Raw genomic sequence first — 27,026 nt, forward strand, 5'->3', positions numbered from 1 at the left:
GGGGTTTCACCATCTTGGCCAGGCTTGTCTCGATCTCCTGACCTCGTGATCCACCCACCTCACCCTCCCAAAATGCTGGGATTACAGGCGTGAGCCACCGTGCCCGGCCTGCTTGATCATTTTTTATAATAATGTTTCTTCTATTTTTATTGGTTTTGTGTTTTACCTTCTGTGAAATGCTTGTTCTTGCCTTTTTTTTCTGTTTTTTTCTTACCCTACTCCTGTATTTTTTTTTTTTTTTGCTTTTCTTTTGGATTTTAAGACTTCTTTTTATATTATTGATGTTTATCTTTTGTTGGATGTATCTATTCCAAAAATCTTGTTTGTAACTTGTCTTTTCACCATCTTTAGGGTGTTTTTTGATGACCAAAAGTTCTTGATTTTAATATTCAGATTTATTTTATAGTTATACTTTTCTGTCTTTAAGAAATAATTGACTTTGGTTTTTCTCATTTTCTATGCCCATACCTGTTAACTCTATAGTTGACACTTATTTAAAGGCTTGAGATTGCAGTGGTAGAATAGATGAAGAAGATAGTTTAAGAAAATGAAAGAACAGGAAGCATTTTCGAATATACCAATATGTATAACTACAAATTGCTCATTCCAAACCCCTGAATAGAAAATAAGCCTCTGTTAAAAGCTAGATTCACATTTGTGTTTTGAATACAAGTATCTGAATAAGGTTCACTGGTCTGCTACCATGACTTTTCCGTAAACTCTCAGCAGCCTATATGTTTCTTGAATGATTTACTCTTTTTCTGAACCTTGTTTATATATATATGTATATGTGTGTGTGTGTGTGTGTATATATATATATATGTGTGTGTATATATATATGTGTGTGTATATATATGTGTGTGTATATATATGTGTGTGTGTATATATATATGTGTGTGTATATATATGTGTGTGTGTATATATATATGTGTGTGTATATATATGTGTGTGTGTATATATATGTGTGTGTATATATATATGTGTGTGTATATATATATGTGTGTGTGTATATATATATGTGTGTGTGTATATATATGTGTGTGTATATATATATATATATATAATGGGATATATATATATAAATTTGTGTGTGTGTGTGTATGGTGACCATTGATGAGAAAATGAGTGTGACCAGTGTAATTTATCTAGACAAACTTACTATTTATTTTGAAAATTATTTTTATTGCTGAGCTTGAAAATATTTCATTCTGCTTATCAACATTGTGTGGTAAATACCTATATCTCCTGTCACTTCCATGTATGCACTCTGTTCTCTAGCAGATTTGAAATCTGGAAACCTCCCTCACCAGCACACATGTGCACACATACATGCACACATACACCCCATACTCTTTTAGAGCCATCCTCTTTACATGTTGTTTCTGCTGTTGGGAAAGTGTACATGGTGAACTTCTTGTGGTTTACTAATAAGAGTATGATTGTAGGCATCACAAAAATAACATATTGTGTAGTACTTTATCAAATGCTTTTACATTTTTTCATTTAATTCTTACCACAAATCTATGTGATTAGCTGGGCAGGTTATCATCCCACTTTAGGGTATGTTGTTAATACTGAAACTTGAAGACATAAAGTCAAGTGCTTTCCTGGTATTTGTAGATGCTTAGTAAGTATTTGTTGGTTAGATGGATGAATAAATGGCTAGTTATGCTCACCCTGATGTTCTTTTGATTATACCATAGCATAATATTTAACTGTGCCCCAGCTGAGGTCTTGATATGTAGTAGAAACTAGAATGTTTATTGACTAAGACTTCTAAGTATTATGGGTAAGTAGTTCTAGACTAGCCTTCTTGCCATAAACAATTACGAAACTTAACAGAATATATGTGGGAACATTTTCAGGCTTTGGGCAACAGGCTGCACAGGATTGTAATCTTGACATTTATGATGAGAGCTCAGTGATTACTCCTGTTTTCTGCCTGAGGACAATTTCCTGAGCTGGAGTGCAAGCAGAGCATGTCACCTAACCATGTTGAGGAGGCAGAGGTTGGAGTTTGGTACACTTGAGACAGCTAAAGTGTTCGGGGAAGGGAACCAGACAAGAAGACGCTGTACAAGAGAGGTTCCCAAATGTTTGTGTGTGTCTCTTGTGAATTCTTGGCAGAGTGTTGGGCTGTGTCCATGATGGGGAAAGACTGGAGGGTTTATCAGGTGGCTGCCACAGGGTTGGCAGTGGAACAAATACTAGAAGTATGTGGCTAGGGGATGTTAGAACTTTGTCCCAGCCACAATTGAGAGACCTCCCAGGCATCTGGATGAAATGCTAGAAAGACCATGTGGTAAAGCTGGGATAAGCAATACTGTTAAATCATAGCCATACTTATTCATGTATATATTGTTTATGGATGCTTTTATACTACAATGGCAAAGGTCAGTAGTTGCCACAGAGACTGTGTGGCCCACAGTCTACAATATTTACTATTTTGCCCCTTAAGAAAAAGTTTGCTGACTCCTGCACTAGAGTAAGTCCTACTCTAGGACCCTCCTAACAACAAACTGTGTGCTAGCTAAGGTCTGTAAGCAAATCCTGATGAAATCTGCGGGGAAGGCAAAACTTAGAAGCTGAGTTCTGCCAGGTTACAGGACTTAGGAAACATCCTGGGCTTTCCACAGATCTGTCCTAAGAAAAGTATTATTGGAATTAAAATTAGAATGTTTTGGGGCAGTATTACCTTCTTCGGTGCTTTTTGCAACCTTCATAATAGTGACAGTGACTTTAGCCAGCACCCTCTAATACTTCGAATGTCTTGTTTTACTCCCCTAGATAATTATGTGTTGGAATATGTCTCATTCCACTTAAAAAAAAAAAAAAAACTTACAGTCTTCTTTGATGGAGAACTTTCTTATATCTTCTACTCAATATCAATATTTAGTTTACATTGAATACTTATTTTGCTAGTACTGGAAGGCTAAAACCAAAGCTAAAGTAACTTCTTGCTAAAGAGGAGCAAAGTTCCTTTTGTTTCTACGTATCTTACCTGTTCACATAATTTTAAAAATATTTTGAAATTAGAAATTGTTTAAAGCTTATAGACAAAAATAGAATATGATAAACAACTGTGTGTTCACCACAAATATCTCTCTTATATTCTAATGTTTTACCAAACTTGTTTCAGATTTTTTCCCCTAAGAAATAGTAGCTCAGATATGTATTATGTGTATATCCCTCCCTGATGTGTTCTTTTTTTGAACTTTTTATTATACTTTAAGTTCTGGGATACATGTGCAGAACGTGCAGATTTGTTAATAGGTATACACATGCCATGGTAGTTTGCTGCACCCATCAACCCATCATGTACATTAGGTATTTCTCCTAATGCTATCCCTCCCCTAGCCCCCCACCCCCCTTTCCTGATGTGTTCTAATCCTTCTTTTCCCAAAGGTAACCACTCTCCTGAATTTTTTGTCATTACTTTGAATGTTTTTTATACTAAAAAAGTATGTCTGTATCTCTCTCCATAAATGATATGTAACATTATCCTATGTTTTTTCAAGCTTATATTCAGGGCATCACTTTGTTCATGCTATTCTGCAACTAGCTTTTTCCTCCAACATTGTTTTTGACTTTAGACATGATGAAATGGATCACTGTCATTCATAAACTGTGCAGTGTATATCTTTATTCTCTTGTTGATGGACATTTAGATTGCTAGTATTTTGTGATTATGCACAAAATCAGTGCTACAGTAAATGTTGGTGTTGTCTGTCTTATTGGGTTTCTGTGTTGAAGTTACTCTAGGTGCTGTAAATAGAAGCGGTATCATTGCTTATAGGGTATCCGCATCTTTGACGTTATCAGTTATTATTAAATTGCTCCTCAAGCTGTTTTTTTTATTCTTTTACAGTTTCACCTGCTTTGGTTTTATGCAATTAGACATAATGGACTTTCCAAAGCAGAAAATATGACATGGAAACCTCATTTTACCACAGAAAAATGGAAGGTTGATTAGATTCTTGATAAATTTGTTCATATTTTAAAAATCTTCTTGGCCGGGTGCGGTGGCTCACGCCTGTAATTCCAGCACTTTGGGAGGCCGAGGCGGGCGGATCACCTGAGGTCAGAAGTTCAAGACCAGCCTGACCAACATGGCAAAACCCCGTCTCTACTAAAAATACAAAATTAGCTGAGCGTGGTGGCGGGCACCTGTAATCCCAGCTACTCAGGAGGCTGAGGCAGGAGAATTGCTTGGACTTGGGAGGCGGAGGTTGTGGTGAGCTGAGATTGTGCTATTGCACTCCAGCTTGGGCAAACAGAGTGAAACTCATGTCAAAAATTAAAAAAAAATAAAGAAAAAAAGAAAAAAATCTTATTATGGAAACGTTCAGACATACACAAGTGGCAAGAACCCCAGTGAACCATAAAGAACCCCCTGTCATTCATTTTCAATACCTATCAACATATGGCCAATTGTATTTTACTTCCTTGCCCCTGCAACTGGATTATTGTTTTAAAATCCCAGATTTCCACATTCATACGTTCATCTGTAAGTAGTTTGGTATATATCTCTTAAAGGTATGACTCCCCCATTCCAAAATGAAACTCACGTAATGCCATTATCACACTCCAGAAGTAATCCCCAAATGTCAAATATTCAGTTTCCAAATTTCCCCAGTTGTCTGTTTTTTAGCTTTATCTACGGTATTTAAAATATGATTACATTGCAGAAACATATACTTTTAAGTAATAGTTTTAACTGATCTCATAGGAAGGTACTTGCAGATTTCTCATGTATCATAGAATCATATTTAAGTAGACTTAAAAAAGTAAAAAGTAATCTAGGTATAGTTCACCCCTTTTCTTTTATAAATGATGGAATTGAGGCTCAGAATTGAGGTTTGTTCACAGTTGGCGAACACGTTAGGAGTTGAGCCGGAACTGTAATACAGATCTTTTGACCCCAGTCTATTGCCTTTACACCAATTACATTGGATGGCCTATCTTAGATTCTTCTTTTGTCCGTTACCTCCACATTATTTTTTCCAGTGGCTTTTCATAAATATCAGTAGTACTAATCTTGTGATTTACGTCAGGTTTTAAAAGGAGTTTGTGAAAGGGTTGAATTATAATATCAACACTTGAGCCAAAGATATTGAATTGTTCTGAAAAGCTACTTGTCTTTTCTGACCTAGATACACAGTTTCCAACTGTGGCAGAGGATGCCAGAAAGAGAAGAATGAATAGTAGCAAGAGCCTGGAAATTAAATTACTATATTACTGAAGGATCTAATGTACTTATAATTTTTAGCACTTTTAAGTAGTATAAGAGAATTTTCCTGTATGGACACAATATTGGTGAATCTATGTTTTTTTTTTTTTTTGTAGGTTAAAACCTATTTATTTTGCCAAGCTGAATATTATTATTTTTGGTTGTTTCAAAATTGGTAATTTGTTAACATTACTGCTTGCTTATGACTGGATTGCAAGTTCTAAGTTCGTTTTGCAAACTTGCCTCATTAAGAGAAATAATCGTGTCCATTCTGTCTCCAGATATGAGTTTTGTTTTGTTTCGTTTTGTTTTGCCATGCTCTGTGGTACAGAATGGCAACAGAAGGTCTTTTGAGAATCAAAGTCACTGTTTTAAGCTTGTTTACCAAGGTATTGGTTTACTCTTCAGTTAAGTGTGCTTCAGCGGACAGAGAAGCACAGATAATATTTGAATTCTTTTTGTTTTTGAGACAGAGTTTTGCTCTTGTCACCCAGCTGGAGTGCAGTGGCACAAACTCGTCTCACTGCAACCTCTGCCTCCCAGGTTCAAACAATTCTCCTGTAGCTTCTCAAGTAGCTGGGATTACAGGTGCCTGCCACCACACCCGGCTAATTTTTGTATGTTTAGTAGAGACGGGGTTTCGCCATGTTGGCCAGGCTGGTCTTGAACTCCTGACCTCAGGTGATCCGCCCACCTCGGCCTCCCAAAGTGCTGGGATTACAGGCGCGTGAGCTACCATGCCCGGCCAAATATTTGAACTCTTTTTTTTTTTTTGAGACGGAGTCTCGTTCTGTTGCCCAGGCTAGAGTGCAGTGGTGCAATTTTGGCTCACTGCAACCTCTGCCTCCCGGGTTCAGGCCATTTTCCTGCCTCAGCCTCCCGAGTGGCTGAGACTACAGATACCCACCACCATGCCTGGCTAATTTTTTTTTTTGTATTTTTAGTAGAGACGGGGTTTTACTGTGTTAGCCAGGATGGTCTCGATCTCCTGACCTTGTGATCCACCCGCTTCGGCCTCCCAAAGTACTGGGATTACAGGTGTGAGCCACCGCGCCTGGCATATTTGAATTCTTAACTGTTTCTTGGCACATTACCCCTTTTTCGTTTTGGTCAGAATTGTCACAAAATCTGTAAATTCTAAAAATAGTCTGATGAACTCTATTACTCCCTTTTAGTTAGAAGAAAATAAATAGCTACGGAGTCATGTACTATTCTGGTGCTATTTCATGTTTGATCGTCGTTTAAAGGAATAGATGCCAACTTGAGCTTTTTAAAGATCACTGTGTAAAATCAAATATCTACCTGCTCTTTGATTTGTTTGTGGAGACAGTGATGTGAATTGGAAAAGATGTTGGGGACCCCAATTCTAGGGTTAGTCCTGCAAGTACTTCACTGTGTGATCATAGACAAATCATTTAACATCTTTGTGTATTTGTGCTTTCACATTTTAAAAGATTATAAAAAAATTTATCTGTTCTTTACTACTTTTCAGGATCATGTGAGCATTGAATGTGATCCTGTATGAGAAAATATTTTGAGAAATTCGTTTGTGTTTCTCTTTTGTGCCAGATACTGTTTTAGGTGTGCAATGCAGAGTAAACAAAGACACCATCTGCCAGTGGTAAATCCTATGCAGAAAAATAAAACAAATGTGCTTTCAGAGGGACTGCTGTGAGAGAGGTTGCCTTTTTTTTTTTTTTTTTTGAGATAGAGTCTTGCTCTGTTGCCCAGGCTAGAGTGCAGTGGCACGATCTTGGTTCACTGCAACCTCTGCCTCCCAGGTTCAAGCAGTTCTCCTGCTTCAGACTCCCGAGTAGGTGGGACTCCAAGCGCCTGCCACCATGCCCAGCCAATTTTTGTAATTTTAGTAGAGACGGGGTTTCACCATTGGTCAGGCTGGTCATGAACTCCTGACATCAGGTGATGCACCTGCCTCAGCCTCCCAAAGTGCTGGGATTACAGGTGTGAGCCACCACGCCTGGCTGAGGTTGCTATTTTACATAGGGTGGTCAGAGATAGGCTTATAAGATGACATTTGAGCAGACACCCAAGAAGTGAGAAAAGGGGTGATGTGGATATTGGGGGCAAACTAGCAAGTGGAAAGGCTCTGAGGTGGGAGCCTCAGCAAGGATACTAGTATGAATAGAGCACAGTGAGTGAGGAATAGTGATAGAGGTTGAGGCCAAGAAGTTAATGGGAATCAGATTATTAGGGCCTTATAGCCTTAATTATTATGAAGCATTTACTCAGAGACAGGAAACTATTAGACGGTTTTGAGCAGAGGAATGTCATTACCTAATTTAGATTCTTTTTTTTTTCTTTTTTAGGGATGGGATCTTGCTGTGTTGCCCAGGCTGGCATGCAATGGAGTGATCATAGCTCACGGCAGCCTCAAACTCCCGGGCTCAGGTGATCCTCCTGCCTCAGCCTCCCAAGTAGTTAGGACTAAAGGCACATGCCACCATGCCTGCCTAAATTTTTTGTAGAGAGAGGGTCTTGTTATATTGCTCAGGCTGTCTTGAACTCCTGGCCTCAAGCAGTCCTCCCATCTTAGCCTCCCAAAGTATTAGGATTACAGGTGTGAGTCACCGTGCCTGGATGCTAATATAGATTAGCAGGAATACTCTGGATGCTGTTGCTGAGAATAAACTCTGGGGAAGGGTTTATTTTCAGGTGGGGAAGTAAGATGACTAGTTGAAAGGCAATGTATAATCCTAGTGAGAGATGGTGGTTGCTCTGACCAGGTTGGTTATGGTGGACATGGTTAAAAGTAGTCAATTTTTTTTTTATTTTTATTTTTTAGATTTTTAAATTTTAATTTTCAGTTTTTTAAGGGTAGATAGTAGGTGTATATATTTGTGGAGTAGATGTGATGTTCTGATAGGCATACAATGGATAATAATCACATTAGGGTAAATAAGGCATCTATCACTTTAAGCATTTTTCATTTCTTTGTGTAACAGACATTCCAATTATACTCTTTTATCTATTTTTAAACATACAGTAAATTTTTGTTAACTGATGAAGGAAAGAATTCTAAAGCCAGTAAGACAAAAGCATCAGATAACCTACAAAGGAAAACCTATCAAAGTAACAGCAGACTTCTCAGCAGAAACCTTACAAGCCAAAAGAGATTAGGGTCCTGTCTTCAACCTCCTTAAACAGAACAACTGTCAGCCAAGAATTTTTTATCCCACAAAACTAAGTTTTGTAAATGAAGGAGAAATAAAGTCATTTTAAACAAATGCCAGGGGAATTTGTCCCTACCAAACCAGCACTACAAGAAATGCTAAAAGGAGTTCTAAACCTTGAAACAAAAGGCTGATATGCACCAAAGTAGAAAGCTTAAAACCCACAGGATCTGTAAAACAATTATACAGTGAAAAAAACAAACAAACAAACAAACTAGGTATCAACATGATAAAGAGAATGATACTTCACGTCTCAATATTAGCATTGAATGTCAGTGGCCTAAACTAGCTCCACCTAACGGATACAAAATGGCAGAATGGATACAGAATCTAAATATCTGCTGTCTTCAAGAAACTCACCTAACAGAAGGAGTGTTGTAAACTCAGAAAAGTGGAAAAAGGTATTCCACAGAAATGGAAACCAAAAGCAAACAGGAGTAGCTATTCTTAGACAAAACAAACTTCAAAGCAACAACAGTAAAGGCAAATATAGTCACTATATAATGATAAAACAATCAATTCAACAAGATATTACAATTCTAAAGTTAGATGCACGTAACACTGGAGCTCCCAGATTTGTAAAACAATTACTACTAGACCTAAGAAATGAGATAGACAGCAAAACAGTAGTAGTGGTAGATTTCAGTACACCACTGACAACACTAGACAGATCTTTGAGACTAAAAGTCAACTGAGAAACAATGGACTTAAATAACATGGTAGAACAAATGGACTGATATTTAGAGAACATTCTACCTAAGATCTGCAGAATATACATTTTTATCAGCACATGGAACATTGTCCAAGATAGATCATATGATAGGCCACAAAGCAAGTCTCAATAAATTTTAAAAAATCGAAATTATGGCTGGGCGCGGTGGCTCACGCTTGTCATCCCAGCACTTTGGGAGGCCGAGGTGGGCGGATCACGAGGTCAGGAGATCGAGACCACGGTGAAACCCCATCTCTACTAAAAAAAAAAAAAAAAAAATTAGCCGGGTGTGGTGGCAGGTGCCTATAGTCCCAGCTACTCCGAGAGGCTGAGGCAGGAGAATGGTGTGAACCCGGGAGGCGGAGCTTGCAGTGAGCCAAGATTGCACCACTGCACTCCAGTCTGGGTGACAGAGCGAGACTCTGTCTCAAAAAAAAAAAAAAAAAAATCGAAATTATATCCAGTATCCCTGCAGACCACAGCGGCATAAAACTAGAAATCAACTCTAGTTTGTACTAGTCGAAGAAGTACTGTTCTGGAAGTACTAGTCAAAAAGGAACTCTCAAAACTATACAAATACATGGAAATTAAATATTCTGCTCCTGAATGATATCTGGGTTAACAATGAAACCAAGACGGAAATTTTAAAATTCTTTGAATTGAATGATAATAATGAGACAAGTTATCAAAACCTTTGGGATACAGCAAAAGGAGTGCTGAGGGAAAGCTTATAGCACTAAATGCCTACATCAGAATTTCAGAGCACAAATTGACAACCTAATGTCACACCTCAAGGAACTGGAGAAACAAGAACAAACTAAAAGCTAGAAGAAGAAGTAAAGATCAGAGCAGAACTAAATGAAATTCAAACACACACACACAAATACAAAAGATCAGTGAAATGTGCTGTCGCTTTGAAAAAATAAACAAATTTGGTAAACCATGAGCTAGATTAATCAAGAAGAGAAGGCCCAAATAAGCTCAATTAGAAATGAAACTGGTGACATTGCACTTGACACCACAGAAATACAAAAGATCATTCCAGACTACTATTAACACCTTTATGTGCACAAACTAGAAAAGCCAAAGGAAATGAACAAATTCCTGGAAACATACAACCTTCCTAGATTAAATCAGGAAGAAATAAAACCTTGAACAGACCAATAACAAGCAGTGAGATTAAATCAGTAATTAAAAAATTGCCGGCCGGGTGTGGTGGCTCATGCCTGTAATCCCGGCACTTTGGGAGGCTGAGGCGGGCGGCTCATGAGGTCAGGAGATCGAGACCATCCTGGCTAACACGGTGAAACCCAGTCTCTATTAAAAATACAAAAAAAAAAAAAAAAAAAAAAAAAAAAAGAAAATTAGCAGGGTGTGTGGCGGGCGCCTGTAGTCCCAGCTACTTGGGAGGCTGAGACAGGAGAATAGCGTGAACCCAGGAGGCAGAGCTTGCAGTGAGCCAAGTTCGCGCCACTGCACTCTAGCCTGGGCGACAGAGTGAGACTCCGTCTCAAAAAAAAGAAAAAAAATTGTCAACAGAAAAAGCCCAGGATCAGACGAATTCACAGCTGAATTCTACCAGACATTCAGAGACTTGGTACCAATCCTACTGAAACTGTTCCAAAAGATTGAGAGAAGGAATCCTCCCTAGATCATTATATGAAACCAGTATCACCCTAATTAGAAAACTAGGAAAGGACACAACAAAAGAAGAAAACTGCAGAGCAATTTTTGTGATGCACATAGATGCAAAAATCCTCAACAAAATATTAGCTAACTGAATTCAACAATACATCAAAAAGATAATTCATCATGATCAAGTGGGTTTCATGGCAGAATGGGTACAGAATCGAAATATCTGCTGTCTTCAAGAAACTTGTCTAGTAGGAGTAGTTTAAAATATGCAAGTCAGTAAACGTGATACAGCACATAAACAATTAAAAACAAAAGCCATATGATCATCTCAATAGATGTAGAAAAAGCATTTGACAAAATCCAGCACACTTCATGATAAAAACTGTCAACAAACTGTTGAGAGTAGGCATAGAAGGGACCTACCTTAAAATAATAAAAGCCATCTATGACAAACGTACAGCCAACATCATACGGAATGGGGAAAAGTTGAAAGCATTCCCCCGAGAGCAGGAACAAGACAAGGATGCCCACTTTCACCACTCCTATTAAACATAGTTCTGGAAGTACTAGCCAGATAAATTAGGCAAGAGAAAGAAATAAAGGGTATCCAAATTGGAAAGGAGAGAGTCAAATTATTGCTGTTTGCAGATGATATGATTGTATGGCTAGAAAGTCGTAAAGACTCTTAGATTTGATAAACAAATTCAGTAAAGTCTCAGGTTGCAAAATCAGTGTACACAAATCGATAGCACTGCTATACACCAACAATGATCAAGCTTAGAATCAAATCAAGAACTCAGTCCCTTTTATAACATCTGCAAATAAAATAAAATACCTAGGAATATACCTAACCAAGGAGGTGAAGGATCTCTACAAGGAGAACTACAAAGCACTACTGAAAGAAACCGTAGATGATACAAACAAATGGAAACACATCCCATGCCCATGGATTGGAAGAATCAATATTGTGAAAATGACTATACTGCCCAAAGCAATCTACAGATTCAATGCACTTCCCATCAAAATACCAACATCATTTTTCACAGAATTAGAAAAAACAATCCTAAAATTCGTATGGAACCAAAAAAGAGCCTGCATAGTCAAAGCCATTCTAAGCAAAAATAACAAATCTGGAGGCATCACATTACAGGACTTTAAACTGTACTACAAGGATACAGTTACCAAAACAGTATATGGTGCTGGTATAAAAGTAGGCACATAGGCTGGCCGCGGTGGCTCACGCCTGTAATCCCAGCACTTTGGGAGGCCGAGGTGGGCAGATCACAGGTCAAAAGATCAAGACCATCCTGGCCAGCATGATGAAACCCTATCTCTATTAAAAATTAGAGCTGGATGTGGTGGCACGTGCCTGTAGTCTCAGCTACTCGGGAGGCTGAGGCAAGAGAATCACTTGAACCCAGGAGGCAGAGGTTGCAGTGAGCCCAGATCGTGCCACTGCACTCCAGCCTGGCGACAGAGCAAGACTCCATCTCAAAAATAAAAGTAGGGATGTAGACAAATGAAACAGAATAGAGAGCCCAGAAATAAGCCAAATATGTACAGCCAACTGATCTTTGATGAAGCATACATAAACATAAATTGGGGAATGGACACTATTTAATAAATGGTCCTTGGAAAATTGGCAAACTACATGTAGTAGATGAGTGAAGCTGTCCATCTCTCACTATATACAAAAATCAAGATGGAACAAGGACTTAAATGTGAGACCTGAGACCATAAAAATTCTGGAAGATAATGTTGGAAAAATTCTTCTAGACATTGGCCTAGGCAAAGCATTTATGGCTAAGACCCCGAAAGCACATGCAACAAAAACGAAAATAAATAAATGGGACCTGATTAAACTAAAAAGCTTCTGCAAAAGAAATAACAGAGTAAACAGACAACCCACACAATAGGAGAAAATATTTTCAAACTATGCATCCAACCAAGGACTAGTATCCAGAATCTATAAGGAACTCAAATCAAGAAAAAAAAAAAAAATCCCATTAAAAAGCAGGCAAAAGACTGGGCGCCGTGGCTCACACCTGTAATCGCAGAACTTTGGAAGGCTGAGGCGGGTGTATCACCTGATGTCAGGAGTTCAAGACCAGCCTGGCCAATATAGTGAAAATATGTCTCTACAAAAATACAAAAAAATTAGCCTGGCATGATGGCGGGTGCCCGTTAGCTACTTGGGAGGCTGAGGTGGGAGATTTGCTTGAACCCAGGAGGTGGAGATTGCAGTGAGCTGAGATCGTGCCGTTGCACTTCAGCCTGGGTGATGGAGTGAGACTCTGTCTTAAAAAAATAAAAAATAAAAAGTAGGCAAAAGACATGAGTAGACATTTATGAAAAGAAAATATATAAATGGCCAGGATACATATGAAAAAAATGCTCAACATCACTAATCATCAGGGAAATGCAGATTAAAACCACAGTGAGATACCACCCTACTCCTGAAAGAATGGTCGTTATTAAAAAGACAAAGAGCAACAAAAGCCAAAATCGACAAATGGGATCTCATTAAACTAAAGAGCTTCTGCACAGCAAAAGAAACTATCATCAGAGTGAACAGGCAACCTACACAATGGGAGAAAATTTTTGCAACCTACTCATCTGACAAAGGGCTAATATCCAGAATCTACAATGAACTCAAACAAATTTACAAGAAAAAAACAAACAACCCCATCAAAAAGTGGGCAGAGGACATGAACAGACACTTCTCAAAAGAAGACATTTATGCAGCCAAAAAACACATGAAGAAATGCTCCTCATCACTGGCCATCAGAGAAATGCAAATCAAAACCACAGTGAGATACCATCTCACACCAGTTAGAATGGCCATCATTAAAAAATCAGGAAACAACAGGTGCTGGAGAGGATGTGGAGAAATAGGAACACTTTTACACTGTTGGTGGGACTGTAAACTAGTTCAACCATTGTGGAAGTCAGTGTGGCGATTCCTCAGGGATCTCGAACTAGAAATACCATTTGACCCAGCCATCCCATTACTGGGTATATACCCAAAGGACTATAAATCATGCTGCTATAAAGACACATGCACACGTATGTTTATTGCGGCACTATTCACAATAGCAAAGAGTTGGAACCAACCCAAATGTCCAACAACGATAGACTGGATTAAGAAAATGTGGCACATATACACCATGGAATACTATGCAGCCATAAAAAATGATGAGTTCGTGTCCTTTGTAGGGACATGGATGAAACTGGAAAACATCATTCTCAGTAAACTATCACAAGGACAAAAAACCAAACACCGCATGTTCTCACTCATAGGTGGGAATTGAACAATGAGAACTCATGGACACAGGAAGGGGAACATCACGCTCTGGGGACTGTTGTGGGGTGGGGGGAGGGGGGAGGGACAGCATTAGGAGATACACCTAATGCTAAATGACGAGTTAATGGGTGCAGGAAATCAACATGGCACATGGATACATATGTAACAAAACTGCACATTGTGCACATGTACCCTAAAACCCTAAAGTATAATAAAAAAAAAAAAAAAAAAAAAAAAAAGACAAAGAGCCAGGCTCGGTGGCTCACGCCTGTAATCCCAGCACTTTGAGAGGTCTAGGCAAACAGATAACTTGAGGTCAGGAGTTTGAGACAACCCTGGCCAACAGGGTGAAACCCTGTCTCTACTAAAAATACAAAAATTAGCGGGACATGGTGGCGGGTACCTGTAATCCCAGCTACTCGGGAAGCTGAGGCAGGAGAATCGCTTGAAGCCGGGAGGTGGAGGTTGCAGTGAGCTGAGATTGTGCCACTGCATTGCAGCCTAGGTGACAGAGTGAGACTCCGTGTCAGAAAAAAAAAAAAGAAATATGTTTCACAGCAACTTGTATGGAGCTAGAGGCCATTATTCTGAGTGAAGTATCACAGGAATGGAAAGCCAAGCTATGAATAAGTGAAAGCTAAGTTATGAGTACCCAAAGGCATATGGAGTGATATAATGAATTTTAGAGACTCAGAAGAGGGACGGCGGGAGGGGAGGCTGGGATTTAAAAAAAAGTACTACACATTAGGTACAGTGTACACTGCTTGGGTGATGAGTGCACTAAAATTTCAGAATTTGCCATTTTATATTTCAGCCATGTAACAAAACCCACTTGTACCCCAAAAGGAATTGAAATAAAAAAAATTACTGACTGTAATCACCCTGTTGTGTTGTCAAATACTAGATTGTTTTCATTCTATTTAACTATGTTTTTTGTACCCATTAACCATCTCCACTTCTTCCCCACCCTCTCGGCCTCTGATAACCATCATTCTGCTCTATTTTTTTGAGTTTAATTGTTTAATTTTTAGCTTCCACAAATGAGTAAGAACATTCGAAGTTTGTTTTTCTGTGCCTGGCTTACTTCATTTTAACCTAATGACTTCCAGTTCCATCCATGTTGTTGCAAATAACAAGATCTCATTCTTTTTTATGGCAGAATAGTACTCCATTATGTATATGTACCACATTTACTTTATTCATTCGTCTCTTCTTGGACATTCAGGTTGCTTCCAAATCTTGGCTATTGTTAATAGTGTGGCAATAAGCATGGGAGTGCAGTTACCTTTTCAATGTACTGATTTCTTTTCTTTTGGGTATATACCTAGCCGTGAGATTGCTGAATCATATAGTAGTTCCATGTTTAGTTTTTTGAGGAACCTTCAAACTGTTCTCCAAACTGGTTGAACTAATTTACATTCCTACCAACAGTATACAAGGGTTTCCTTTTCTATATATCCTTGCCAGCATTTGTTATTGCCTGCTTTTTGGATAAAAGCCATTTTAACTGGGATAAGATTATATCTCATTATAGTTTTGATTTGCACTTCTCTGATGATCAGTGATGTTGAGTACCATTTCATACACCTGTTTGCCATTAGTATGCCTTCTTTTGAGAAGTACCTGTTCAAATTTTTTGTCCATTTTTTAATTGGGTTATTAGATCTTTTTTTCCTATTGAGTTGTTTGAGCTCCCTATATATTTTGGTTATTAATCTGTTGTCAGATGGATAGTTTGCATCTAATGGAACTATTTTCTTCCATTCTTTGGGTTGTCTCTTTACTTTGTTGATTGTTTCCTTTGCTTTGCAGAAGCTTTTCAACTTGATGTGATCCCATTTGTCCATTTTTGCCTTGGTTGCCTTCGCTGTGGGGCGTTACTCAATACAGCATTGCCTAGTCCAATGTCCTGGATAGTTTCTCAATGTTTTCTTTTAGTAGTTTCAGGCCTTACATTAATTCTTTAATCCACTTTGATTTGATTTTTGTATATGATGAAAGATAGGGGTCTAATTTCATTCTTTTGCATATGGATATGCAGTTTTCCCAGCACCATTCATTGAAGACCCTGTCCTTTGCATAGTGTATGTTCTTTGGACCTTTGTCACAAATGAATCCACTGTAGATGTATGGATTTACTTCTGAGTTCTCTATTATGTTCCATTGGTCTTTGTGTCTGTTTTTATGCCAGCACCATGCTGTTTTTGTTACAACAGCTATGTCATATAATTTGAAGTCAGATAATGTGATTCCTCCAGTTTTGTTCTTTTTACTCACGATAGCTTTGGCTAGTCTGGGTCTTTTGTGGTACTGTGTAAATTTTAGGATTTTATTTTTTTCTATTTCTGTGAAGACTGTCATTAGTATTTTAATAGAGATTGCATTGAACCTGTAGATTGCTTTGGGTGGTATGGACATTTTAACAATATTGATGCTTTCAATCCATGAATATAGAATATCTTTTCAATTTTTTTGTGTCCTCTTCAATTTCTTCCATCAGCACTTTATAGTTTTCATTGTAGAGATCTTTCACTTCTTTGGTTAAGTTTAGTCCTAGGTATTTAGTTTTATTCAAAGCCATTATAAATGGGATTATTTTCTTGATTTCTTTCAGAGTGTTTGCTGTTGGCATATAGAAATGCTACTGATTTTTTATGTTGATTTTGTATCCTGCAACTTTACTGAATTTGTTTATCAGTTCTAATAGTTTTTTGGTGCAGTTTTCATGTTTTTGCAAATATGAGATCATATTATCTGCAAATAAGGATAATTTGGCTTCTTCCTTTCCAATTTGAATGCTCCTTATTTCTTTCTCTTGTCTGATTATTCTAGCTAGGACTTCCCAGTAGTCAGATTTTAGATAGTGTTATAAGGTATAGGTAACAGGATTTAATGATGGATCAGATGTGAGATGTGGGAGGAAGAAAGGAGTCAGGGATGACTTTCAAGTTTTTGGCATGAACAATTGAAGGGATGAAGTAGTTGCCTTCTCTTGAGGGAGGGAAGACCAGGAGGAGCAAAGTTGTATGGTTTTTTTTGTTTTGTTTTTGACACATTAGGTTTAAGATGCTTATTAAACATCCAAGTGGATGTGTTGATTATTTATTTGAATGTGAATTTGGAACTCAGGTTCATATGAATTTGGGAGGTCCTCAGTATATAGATGGTATTTAAAGTCTCAAACCTAGGTGACATTGCCAAGGGAATGTTGAAGGTAAGATAGAGAAGAGATGAAGTCTGAGGGCTGAGTCTTGAGGCACTTCAGCATTTAGAGGTTGTGGAGATAAAGAAGAAAAGGATACAAGGGAGTAATTTATAAAGTAGGAGGAGAACTAAGAGAGTGGTGTCTTGGATGGAAGCCAAGGGAAGTAAAGTGTAAGAAACAGTCAGCTGCGTCACCTGTTGCTGAGAAGTCAACTAAGAGGAGGATTGAGAATTGTTCACAGCATTAAATACCATGAAAATCCTTAATAGGGGACCTTGACAAGAGCTGTTTTGATGGAGCATTGGGATGAGAGGCTGATTGGGGTGGATTTAAGAGAGAATGGAAGGAGAGGAAATAAAAACCCAAAGTGTAAACTCAGTTATGCTCTAAAATGAGAGCAGAGAATTGGGTTAGTAGCTGTAGCAAAGCGAGAGGTCAGGGATGGTTTTTAATGTTTTTTCCCTTTTTATTTTTATTGATGGGTGCTATTACAACGTGTGGGAATGCTGATAGAAATGATCCAGTAGAACGGGTAAAACTGATGATACAGGAGGGGATGATTACTGAGTAACATCCCAAGTAGGCAAAAGGAGGTGGGATCCAGTAGAGTTTGAGTTCAGGAATTTGCATTAGATAGGAATGGGGACAGTTCATTTATAATAACAGGAAGGAAGAATATATGGTTAATGATGCAGCAAGGTTGGCAATTTGCATGAAGTAGGAAGCAGGGTGACCTGTTGAATGTGAGGAGGTAAGAGTATAGATGTTGGAAGAGACAAGAGAAGTGTGAGAAAATCATTAGGAGAGTGGGGAAGTGAATGAACATTTAACTTTTTCATTGAGGCTCCTACTTGCATTTTTAGGTGGGATAGATCTTGGACATTGCAGGATATTTCGCATTCCAGGGTCCCAAATGCCAGGATTACCTACCTAGTCATTCTTACAACTAAAAAAACTTGACTTCACATTTTCAAATCCCTTTAGAACTATTGATTATTGGGCCTTTTGAGGCTAAGGGTCATGAAAAAGACTAATTAGCATGATTATGTGATACTTTTTTTTTCTTAGTTATATTTAATGTACATGGTTAATGATGTGGTGTGGCCAAGAGGGTTGGATTTAACAGGGTTAGAGTTTTGCTGGGAGAAGAAAAGAGAAGCAATTGCTGGTGTGAATGATAAATGATGGATCACATAATTTCGGTTGGATAAGGACAGAAATGAGGGCATGAAAAGGATGAGGGACTGTGAAAGGCGGTAGCATTAGCGATTATAGGTCCCAGTGGGGCATGTTTGTCTAAAATAGGAAAGAAGATGAGAACATTGGAGGAAAGGAATACAAGGACTGGAGAAGCCTGAATTTTAGAAGGGTCATCTCTGCGATTATTAAAATTCTAATATTTATGCCAGAAGTAAAGTTGAGTGTGTCACTGAGCTAAGTACAATACTAAAGTCCTGAAGGAATGGGATAGGGTTTGGGGGATTAATCCAAGATGGATAAGTCAAATAAGTAACGGAATTTGTGCTTATGGAGGACGAGTCAGAAATTCCCTGTTAGTCACTGTGGTGATGACTGCCATGGACATAATGGGGAAGAGATGGTGACCTTTTGGATGGAACCTCCTTAGATTCTGTGGTTATGGCACTCTAAGGAAGGACAAATTTAGAGTTGAATTCAAATTCTATTGAGCCTCTGCTGAGTACAGGGTGATGTACTAGGTGCTGTGGAGATAATAGTAAATCGTATCATTAAAACTGAGTAATAGAAATATAAAGGAAGCTGAAACAGTGCTGGATGGCTCAAAGGAGGAAGAAATTATATAAACTGAAGTATTAGGTAAGGCTTCATGGAGGGGTAGATTTGAGATGGGCATTTGGTGAATAGAACAATGACAAATCATGATGGCATAGGGGCTGCAGTCCAGGTAAGGGAATCGTTTAACTTCAAGCTTAGCGGTAGCACATTGCAAGGTGTTCTGGCATAGAGTCGTTATTCCCGTGTTGACTGGAGCTATGGTGGTGAGAGAAATGACCAGAATTACGATAGGACCTTGGATGCCACTGAATATTTGAGTTTAGTGCCAGTTGCTTAGGTAATTAGTGGTTATCGAAGGTTTTGAAGAGGAGTCTGATGTTCTCAAGGTAAAATTTTCCTCAATGATGGGCTGAAGTGAGAATAGTATAGTGTAGGAGAGGATAATTCCCCGTAAATGGTAAAACATAGTAAAACAACTTTACACAGTAGTATACAATACTTCCAAATATGTAAGTATCCTTGAATTATTAGATATCTGTAGTAGTAAAACAAGGATTAAAACAAGATTACTGTTCCTATGCACTACCCCCTTTCCCTTTTTAAAAATTGAGACGGGGGTCTCTGTATGTTGGCTAGGCTGGGCATGAACTTCTGAGCTCAAATGACCCTCCCCTGAGCTCAAATGATCCTCCCACCTCAGCCTCCCGCGTAGCTGGGACTATAGGCCTGTGTCACTGCACCCAGCCCTTTGTGTTTAATTTAGACATCTTGCCTCCTTTGTAATTTTTCCTTTGTTGACTTTCCAAACAGCACAGTCTCATTTTCCTGCCATCTCTTAGGTTACTCCTTCTCTGAGTGTAGTTGTGCTTCTCCTTTTGCTTTTTTTGTATTCATTGGTACACCCACTCCCTTGGCCATTTTGTGGCTTCACATACTAAACTACTGAAAACTCCCAAATTTATATCCTAATCCAGACCTCTCTGCTGAACACTAGGTCCATACCCAGCTGCCTTCTTACATGTCTAATAAATACCTCAAATTCAATGTCAGCATGTCCAAAGCTGAATTTCTGATCTTATTCCCAAAACCTCCTCTCCCTGGCACCTTCCTTAACTCAGTTGCTCAGGCCAATAACCTTGAAGTCAATCCTGATGCCTCCAGTTCCTTCACACCCCACATCCAATCTATTCGAAATTCTGTGGCTTTTACCTTCAAAATATATCCAGAATATGATCACTAAACCTCCTTTAGTGGCTTCCTTCCTTCCACTCTTATACAGTGTTTTCAACATAGTAACCATAGTGATCTTTTAAAGATATGACTTAAATGTTGTCATTCTGTACTGAAAATCCTCTAAGGGCTCCCCATCTCAGAGTAAAAATTACAGTCTTCAGAGTGACCAGAAGGGCCCTAAATTAGGACTTGACAAACTGACCCATGACCAAATTTGGCCCATTGCCTGTTTTTGTATGACCAGTGAGCTAAGAATGGTTTTTATACTTTTAAGTGGTTAAAAAATATCAAAAGTTGATATTTTTTGATGTGAAAATTACATGTAATTCAAATTTCAGTGTCCGTAATTAAGTTTTATTGGAACAGAGCCACACCCATTTGTTCGCCTATTATGTATGGCTACATTTGCACCACAAAAGCAGAGTTGAGTAGTAGAGACCTTATGGCATGAAAAGCCTGATGTATTTACTATCTGGCACTTTAAAGAAAAAGTTTGCCAGCCTCTGCCATATATGGTCTGGTCCCCTCACCCCCACCTTTCTGTCCTCTCTGCCCTCCTCTCTCCCCCACCCCACTGCGGCCACTTTGGACTCATTATTATTATTCCACTTAACGCAGGCACACCCTCCCTTAGGACCACTGCTTTAACTCCCCTGCCAGCAGTGCTCAATTCATAGACATCTGCATGGCTTTTCACCCCATCAAGTCTTTGCTTAGGTGCCACCTTTGCAGTGAACCCTTGACTCTCTTAAAATGGCACTCCCTCTCCATGTATTATCTGTGTGTGCTTACTCTGTTGCCTCCTCAACTTGCTTCCTCTCTTTTCCAAGCATTTCACACCTTCTAACGTACTGCTTAATTTTCTTATTTTTATATTTACTGTCTTTTGATTATTTGCCTCTTCTGAACTTAAACCACAAAGGCAAGGATTTTTGTCTGTTTTGTTCACTGTTGGTGGCCAAAGTGCCTAGGACAGTGCCTGGGTTATTACAGGTGTTCAGTAAATACTTGTTGAAATGCATTGAATTTTTGGTTCTTTCACCAAGTGAGTCATCTGTCTGGCTGAATGTTGTTTTGTCACATAAGGTGCCAGTGATTGGGAAGGGCTAATAACTGTTTATTTTAGTGAAGGTATGTGTTTTTCTGTTATCCACTCTTTTGATTGGTTATTCAATAAGAGCTTTTCCATTTTGCTCACTGACAGTAAATATTCAGGAATCTCATTCTGGTTCGACTTAGCTGGCTCATTCAGTATATTTTAGGTTCGGATTATAGCCATTGCATCTTCTTTGTACATACCGTTAGTTGAGAAAAGACCTTTTGGCCTCTGCCCATTATTGCAAGCCTTCAAGTGATATGGTAGAATAGAGCTTTTCCATCATTATAGGTGTTTTTGGGTAAGGAGGAATAGCCGGAATTTGGAACTAGGTGAGGATTTTATATTAGCTATCGATAAGTAATTGATAGGTTTAACCTTCTTGCATGTGCCTTTTTTTTTTGTTACATAAAAAGGAAGCTTCCAGAAGAAAATATTGAAATTCAGTGTTCTTTTCTCATTACTATTGCATAGAAATAATGCCACCATGTAGAGAAAGTTGAATTTATTTGAAGGGATTTGGGGAGAGTATTGGATTTATATGTATTTGCTCCTACTTTCCTTAGTGTGTTCTTTTTTTTTTTTCTTTTTGAGATGGAGTCTCACTCTGTTGCCCAGGGTGGAGTGCAGTGGCACGATCTTGGCTCACTGCAACTTCTGCCTCCTGGGTTCAAGTGATTCTCCTGCCTCAGTCTCCCGAGCAGCTGAGATTACAGGCATGTGCCACCACGTTTGGCTGATGTTTGTATCTTTAGTAGAGACAAGATTTCACCATGTTGGCCAGGCTGGCCTTGAACTCCTGACCTCAAGTGATCCACCCACCTCTGCCTCCCAAAGTGCTGGAATTACAGGTGTGAGCCACCACACCTGGCCCCTTAGTGTGTTCTGAGTTGATTCATCTTTGTATTCTCCATACTACCAAGCATATACATACAAATTAATAGGCAATTAATAAATATATACTTGTAAATCTCACATAATTTATCTTTTTTCTTTTTTTAATTTTTATTTTTATTCTTTAAGTTCTAGGGTACATGTGCACGACGTGCAGGTTTGATACATAGGTATACATGTGTCATGTTGGTTTGCTGCACCCATCAACTCATCATTTACATTAGGTATTTCTCCTAATGCTATCCCTCCCCCAGCCCCCCACCCCACGACAGGCCTTGGGTGTGTGATGTTCCCCGCCCTGTGTCCAAGAGTTCTCATTGTTCAGTTCCCACCTATGAGTGAGAACATGCGGTGTTTGGTTTTCTGTCCTTGTGATAGTTTGCTGAGAATGATGGTTTCCGGCTTCATCCGTGTTCCTACAAAGGACATGAACTTATCCTTTTTTATGGCTGCATAGTATTCCATGGTGTATATGTGCCACATTTTCTTATTATTATTATTATACTTTAAGTTTTAGGGTACATGTGCACGATGTGCAGGTTAGTTACATATGTATATATGTGCCATGTTGGTGTGCTGCACCCATTAACTCGTCATTTAACATTAGGTATATCTCCTAATGCTATCCCTCCCCCGTCCCCCGACCCCATAACAGGCCCTGGTGTGTGATGTTCCCCTTCCTGTGTCCATGTGTTCTCATTGTTCAGTTCTCACCTATGAGTGAGAACATGCGGTGTTTGGTTTTTTGTCCTTGCAATAGTTTGCTGAGAATGATGGTTTCCAGCTTCATCCATGTCCCTACAAAGGACATGAACTCATCGTTTTTTATGGCTGCATAGTATTCCATGGTGTATATGTGCCACATTTTCTTAATCCAGTCTATCATTGTTGGACCTTTGGGTTGGTTCCAAGTCTTTGCTATTGAATCTCACATAGTTTATCTTAAAATGATCTTCTTAGCCAGTGAGGTGTCTTTTTCTAATTTTTTCTTGCCCATATTTAATATTGTAGATGTGTGGTGGTTCTTTCATAATGAAATAAAGCCTGTTTATTTTTACATAGCTTGTTTTAGAGAGGTGGCTTATATTAGCATTCACAAAATTGAAGGTTTCCTAGTCAGTTACTGTTTTGAGAGTAAATTTACTGGATTCCATAACAAACTGTTTGCAAAACATTACTTGGGATTTTTAAAGAAAGTATTTCTATATTCATTGTATTTCAGGAAAAAAAATCCCTAAATATTTAAGTTTCATAGTTTGAATATAGATGGCATAGTTGTTTGTTAGTTTTGAGATTTTTATTTTTATTTTCGAGATGGAGTCTCACTCTGTCGCCCAGGCTGGAGTGCAGTTGGGCGATCTCAGCTCACTGCAAGCTTCTCCTCCTGGGTTCAGGCCATTCTCCTGCCTCAGCCTCCTGAGTAGCTGGGACTACAGGTGCCCACCACCATGCCTGGCTAATTTTTTGTATTTTTTAGTGGAGATGAGGTTTCACCATGTTAGCCAGGATGGTCTTGATCTTCTGACCTTGTGATCCGCCTGCCTCGGCCTCCCAGACTGCTGGGATTAACAGACGTGAGCCACCGCACCTGGCCTAGTTTTGAGATTTACCCAAAAACTTTGAAAATAAGTTTTTGGGAATTTATTCATAATTGCCAAAATTTGGAATCAATCAAGATGTCCTTCGGTAGTTGAATGGATAAATTTTGTTATATCCATACAACAGAATATTATTCAGCAATAAAAAGAAATGAGCTATCAGTCCATGAAAAGATGGAGAAACCTGAAATGCATATTGCTAAGTGAAAGAAGCTAGTCTCAAAAGGCTACATATGATATATTATTCCAACTATATGACATTCTTGAAAAGGCAAAATTATAGACTGTGAAAAAAATTAGTGATTGCCAAGGGCTTGGGGGTGGGGAAGGTGGGAAAGTCAAATAGGTGGAGCATAGGGGATTTTCAGGGGTGTTAAACTAAAACTATTTTGTGTGATACTGTAATGGTGAATGCATGTCATTTGTAAAAATCCATAGAATGTACAATGCAAAGAGTGAACCCTAATGTAAACTGTGAACTTTAGTTAATAATAATGTATCAACATTGGTTTATCAGTGGTAACAAATGTACCACACTAAGGTAACATGTCAAGAATAGGAGAAACGATGTGTGGTGGGTGGTGGTGGGTGGTGGTTGGTGGGGAGAAGAGGTATATGGAAGTTCTTTCCACTTTCCACTCAACTTTTCTATAAACCTAAAGCTGCTCTAGAAAATAATGTCCGTTACTTGAAAAAAGTGCTCAATTAAAAAGTGACACACATTCCTTTATATATAATGCCACCTTCTGTGTAAGCCGTTCTAAGGAGTGCCTAGTTAATATTTTTCTAGGCTCAGTTTTTGAGAGAAATTTACATATATCTGATGTAGAAACAAAATGTTTCTGTTTGACATTAGGAAATTTGAGGTGTATTTTTTCCCTGAAACCATTTATTGAGTGTATACTATTTGTAAGATATTATTAGGTATTTTTATATAACCTGTCCATTTAGTTTGGAGTAGATGCTAGTCAGCCCATTTCACGGGGGAGAAAACTCTGGCGCAGATAAGGGAAGTGACAAAGCTGGTACTTGACTCCAAAGCCTGTGTGCTCTATGGTCACATAGACTTTTTTTTTTTTGAAATAGCTGAAGTTTGTCCTCTATAGGAAATGTACGTCCTTTAGAGCCAAAACAATATTAAAGAAGATTGTCTAGATATGAATCTTGGCTCTACTGTTTACTTTATGGTCTTATTTAGGTTGTGTTATCTGTTTGTGCTTTAGTTTCCTTATGTGTTAATTGGAGACAGTAATTGAGATTGTTGGGAGGCTTGAGTTAATATATGAAAAGTCTTAGAACAGTGAGTACAAAGTGTCAGAACAGTAAGTACAAAGTCTGAGCTACATACATGTTATCTACTAATTAGTAGTGGAATTATTTCTCATTTTATTAAGAAAGGAAACAGAGACCCAAGGAAATTGACTCTTTGAGTCACATAACTTCTAAGGTCATATAGCTATTAACTAGCAAAGTTAGTTTTTAAAAAAAATTTAAGACCAGAATTTTATCCACTAAGTTGACCTTTTTTTTTTTTTAAAAAAAAAAGAAAAACTCTTAAAAGCGACTGTAATTTCTCCATTTCAGTTTAGAGTAAACCAGATATATTATAAATTTGGCTTTTTTCTCAATCAGATTGATAAATAGTGGGGAAAAAGCATTGGTCTGTAATTTAGGTTTCAGACCATGTCTTGTCCCTTGTTCACTGATTCTGTTTCATTTTTAAAATGAGGGTAGAGTTGGTCAGATGATTTTTAAGTTTGTTTTATAGCACCAATAGAACATTCAGTGAATATACAGTGAATAGAGAGAGAGTTTTTTTTTTCATGAGTTAATGCACTATGCTATCATACTCTGAAGTTCCCAGAGGTTCTTGATGGTAGGGTAGTTACCCTCCATGCTAAATGACTGTGGAGTGCTGTACTTTTCATATTGGTGATCCATGATTTTTCCACTACATCTGAAGCTTGTTTCATAGCATTGTTCTTCCTTTTCTGCCTTCAATCTATTCAATTATTTTGAGACCAGGGTCTTGCTGTGTTGCTCAGGCTGGAGGGCAGTGGCGTGTTCATGGCTCACTGCAGCCTCACCCTACTGGGCTCAAGTGATCCTTCCACCTCAGCCTCCTGAGCAGCTGAGACTACAGGCATGTGCCACTATGCCCACCTAATTTGTTGTTTTTTTTTTTGGTAGAGATGGGGTCTCACCGTGTTGCCCAGGCTGGTCTTGAACTCCTAGGCTCAAGTGATCCTCCTGGCCTCAGCCTCCCAAAGTGCTGGGATTACAGGCGTGAGCCACCACGCCTGGCTGGCTCTACATTTTTTTTTTTTTTTTTGAGACGGAGTCTTGCTTTTTTGCCCAGGCTGGAGTGTTGTGGCATGATCTTGGCTGACTGCAAGCTCCGCCTCCCGGGTTCACACCATTCTCCTGTCTCAGCCTCCCGAGTAGCTGGGACTACAGGTGCCTGCCACCATGCCCGGCTAATTTTTTTGCATTTTTAGTTTTTGTATTGTTAATTTGTATTGTTATTTTCACCATGTTAGCCAGGATGGTCTAGAACTGGCTTCACTAATATAAAGAAAGCTTGTGTACTTTGTTTCAGTTGTTGACGGAACACATAGCAATCCTTTTTGGCTGCTGGATTCAGAGCTAAATAGTGACTAGCCGAATCCCTTAGAATGGAGTAGTGTTGGGAATGGGAGATGCTGAAGACTTTAGTTACATAGTAAGGTCTTTATATGAAAGGTATAATTTTAGTATTATATTTAGTATTATGTTATTTAGATGGAGCATTTTTGAGATATCTCTTACTGTGGGATCATATTTTATCCCTGTTTTTTGGTTGTCCAAAAGGATCCCATGAATTGCAGCACTTGTGCATTCCTTCCTTAATGCGATATGAGTAATAATAAAGTAAGTCCCATTTATTAGAATCTCTTCTGTTAAATAGTATCATTTTTTTAAAGAGATAGGGTATCGCTCTGTTGCCCAGTCTGGCCTCGAACTTCTGGCTTCAAGCAATCCTCCTGTCTTGGCTTCTCAAAGCACTGGGATTACAGGCATGAGTCACCTCACTTGGCCTAACTGGTAATATTAAGAAACTGTTACTGACAATAGGGTGTTTCCTTATTAAAAGGAAATTTAATTTAAAGGAAAGATATTTAAATGAAGAGAAA

At 38.5% G+C, this 27,026-nt stretch overlaps 1 protein-coding gene and 1 pseudogene across 13 annotated transcripts in view; both read left to right on the forward strand.

Moving 5' to 3' along the window:
- The window catches only part of LOC134736255 (uncharacterized), a 62,219-nt pseudogene extending 57,121 nt beyond the window's left edge, over window positions 1-5,098 (forward strand).
- STRBP (spermatid perinuclear RNA binding protein) overlaps window positions 1-27,026 on the forward strand; it is a 161,162-nt gene that overhangs the window by 58,410 nt on the left and 75,726 nt on the right. Inside the window, exon 1 of one of the 13 annotated variants that reach the window (XM_055271175.2) lies at window positions 7,618-7,639. The exons of 11 other annotated variants lie outside the window; for them this stretch is intronic. The gene's annotated coding sequence lies outside the window, so the exon portion shown is untranslated. Of the gene's footprint in view, window positions 1-7,617; window positions 7,640-19,399; window positions 19,419-27,026 lie in introns of those variants that run through there. One more of the 13 variants, XM_055271179.2, reaches the window with a different exon arrangement.

This window comes from Symphalangus syndactylus, chromosome 3 (assembly GCF_028878055.3).
Source record: "Symphalangus syndactylus isolate Jambi chromosome 3, NHGRI_mSymSyn1-v2.1_pri, whole genome shotgun sequence".
NCBI classification, from domain to species: Eukaryota; Metazoa; Chordata; class Mammalia; order Primates; family Hylobatidae; genus Symphalangus; species Symphalangus syndactylus.